This window comes from Salvelinus sp. IW2-2015, linkage group LG32, assembly GCF_002910315.2.
Source record: "Salvelinus sp. IW2-2015 linkage group LG32, ASM291031v2, whole genome shotgun sequence".
Classification (NCBI taxonomy): Eukaryota; Metazoa; Chordata; class Actinopteri; order Salmoniformes; family Salmonidae; genus Salvelinus; species Salvelinus sp. IW2-2015.
Window position 1 is genome coordinate 14,406,300 of NC_036871.1, and position 3,070 is coordinate 14,409,369.

General features: G+C 47.5%; 1 pseudogene; it reads right to left on the reverse strand.

The window, feature by feature from the left end:
• LOC111956979 (chloride channel protein 2-like) overlaps positions 1-2,693 on the reverse strand; it is a 63,052-nt pseudogene extending 60,359 nt beyond the window's left edge.
• Positions 2,694-3,070: the final 377 nt, after the last annotated feature.

Below are 3,070 nucleotides of genomic sequence, written 5' to 3' on the forward strand. Positions count from 1 at the left end.
GTACTATGGTTTTAAATGCTGAGCTGTAATCGATGAACAGCATTCTCACATGGGTATTCCTCTTGTCCAGATGGGTTAGGCAGTGTGCAGTGTGGTTGCGATTGCGTCGTCTGTGGACCTATTGGGTCGGTAAGCAAATTGGAGTGGGTCTAGGGTGTCCGGTAGGGTGGAGGTGATATGGTCCTTGACTAGTCTCTCAAAGCACTTCATGATGACGGAAGTGAGTGCTACGGGGCGGTAGTCGTTTAGCTCAGTTACCTTAGCTTTCTTGGGAACAGGAACAATGGTGGCCCTCTTGAAGCATGTGGGAACAGCAGACTGGGATAAGGATTGATTGAATATGTCCGTAAACACACCAGCCAGCTGGTCTGCGCATGCTCTGAGGACGCGGCTGGAATGCCGTCTGGGCCTGCAGCCTTGCGAGGGTTAACACGTTTAAATGTTTACTCACCTCGGCTGCAGGGAAGGAGAGCCCGCAGGTTTTGGTAGGGGGCCGTGTCAGTGCACTGTATTGTCCTCAAAGCGGGCAAAAAAGTTGTTTAGCCTGTCTGGGAGCAAGACATCCTGGTCCGCGACGGGGCTGGTTTATTTTTGTAACCGTGATTGACTGTAGGGGGGTGCCGGTACAGAGTAAATGTGCGGTGGCACCCGTTAGTGGAGGTAGTATTACATGTAGGTAGAGTTATTAAAGAGACTATGCATAGATGACAACAGAGAGTGGCAGTGGTGTGGAGAGGGAGGGGGGGGGGGCAATGCGAATCGTCTGGTAGCCATTTGACTTGATGTTCAGGAGTCTTATGGCTTGGGGGTAGAAGCTGTTAGAAGCCTCTTGGACCTCGACTTAGCGCTCCGGTACCGCTTGCCGTTGGTAGCAGGGAGAACAGTCTATGACTGGGGTGGCGTGGAGTCTTGACAATTTTTAGGGCCTTCCTCTGACACCACCTGGTATAGAGGTCCTGGATGGCAGGAAGCTTGGCCCCAGTGATGTACTGGGCCGTTCGCACTACCCGTTAGTATTGCCTTGCGGTCGGATGCTGAGCAGTTGCATACATGCAGTGATGCAACCAGTCAGGATGCTCTCTGGTGCAGCTGTAGAACCTTTTGAGGATCTGAGAAGACCCAGCCAAATCTTTTCAGTCATACCCTAGAAGACTTAAGGCTGTAATCGCTGCCAAAAGTGTTTCAACAAAGTACTGAGTAAAGGGTGGCTGAATACTTATGTCAATGTGATATTCAGTTGTTTTACTTAATTAAATTTGCAGAAATGTCGAAATAACATTTTGCTTCGTCATTATGGGTATTGTGTGTAGATTGATGAGAAATATATATATATATTTTTTTTTTTTAATTGAATAAGGCTATAATGTAACAAAACGTGGAGTTGCAGGTGTGCTCTTCAGCATTGAGGTAACGTCTACGTTCTTTGCGGTGAGGAACTACTGGAGGGGCTTCACATGTACGTGGAGGAGGAGGGTGGACAAGTACCAGTCAGGGAACTGAAGAGAGTCATTTTAGGATTTCCAAGTGGGTCAAACCATTTAAAGAAACCTAAATAAAATCTGCAGACTGATCATACTCTCTCGATGACGTCATCGCAATTTTTCTCATAGACTGCATGTCAATGAGTGGATTCAATGTCAAAATATGACATACAGGTCTTAGAAGTAGAAACACTTTATTATTATTAAACGTTACAGAAACGACATAAAGGAAAGTCCTCTGAGCGAATAAAATAGCCGTTCGCCGTGCGCGTAAATTTCAAGATGAACCGCAGCAATGAGAGACCTTATAAGGACCTTGAGCCCTGACGACGACTTGATGCGGAAAGTGGAATAGGATACATAACCACCTGTACCTCTTCTCCTAACAAGTTTCGGTGTCTAGATAAAGGATGCCAATAGATATATAGCCCAATGTCACTACATTGAACATGATTTCATTTTTTGCAATAAAAACATGTTAAAGCCTACAGGATATAGACAATTCAATGTGACTCTGATTCAATAACCAATTTATTTTCCCTCGAGCATGAACACATTGCCGAAGTTCAATTGATACTCTATAGATAGGCTACCTGATGAAAACAAGAGGGGAATAGTGACAAAATAATTTGACCCATTGTTGTCGTCGTCACCGGGGAAAGACAGGACACCGGCGGCGGTATGGGTGCATGATGGACTTGAGGTTGCCGAGGACTCATTCATACTCACATTTCCCTCGTCCGGCAGTTCGGTTCCTTCGGTGTGTTTATCCTCTTCGAGGCTACGATCCCTAACCGTCAGCTGCGCCCCTCCATCCTTCGTGTAACAGAGTGAATAAAAATGAGGAATATCTCTGCGCGTTCCGTGCATAAACTCCAACTTCCAAGCTTACTTTCCCCCTTGATCAGTGGTCCATCCACAAGCAGAGGCGCTCCACTCCAATCTCCTGTCTCATTCACTCTTCTGCACCTCGGGTAAACGTGAAAACTGGTGGCCTGTTGCTGATGCCTTGATTGGTTGTGCGCACACAGCACCTCAAACTTCTGAACACTGCTGCGTTCATCCGCGTCGATGCGCATGCATTCAGACAGCAGCTGGCCCCGGAGCRACAGCAGAGCTACCCGGTCAAATGTGAGTGTGTGACTGTGACCGTCATTTTTTGCCAAAATATTTATTATATAAATAAAGCTGCAATAGGCTTTCCCGCGGGGCTCGAGCTGTATCGGCAGCGGGGTAGGCTACCGGGTGTTCGTGATGCAATGCKGGTTCTGTCAGTGCCACGTTTCCCCCTTATCTCCTTGTGAAGAAAGTCCAGACGTGGTTGCCATTACCGTGAGCTGGTGGCGCATTCGTCTTAATTAACGAGCGCCGTTCGAGGTGTCTGCAGATAGATAAAGGCATGGAGGGAGTATCACTATCACTGTCTGGCCGTGTGCAACCTGTGACGGGTGTGCACTCAACACTCTCTCAACACTTCACACAAAGCCGGCCATACAGCCTATGCACAAACAGTGCACACTCATTTTCTCTCTCTCTCTCTCTCTCTCTCTCTTTCTCTCTCTCTCTCTCTCTCTCTCACACACACACAC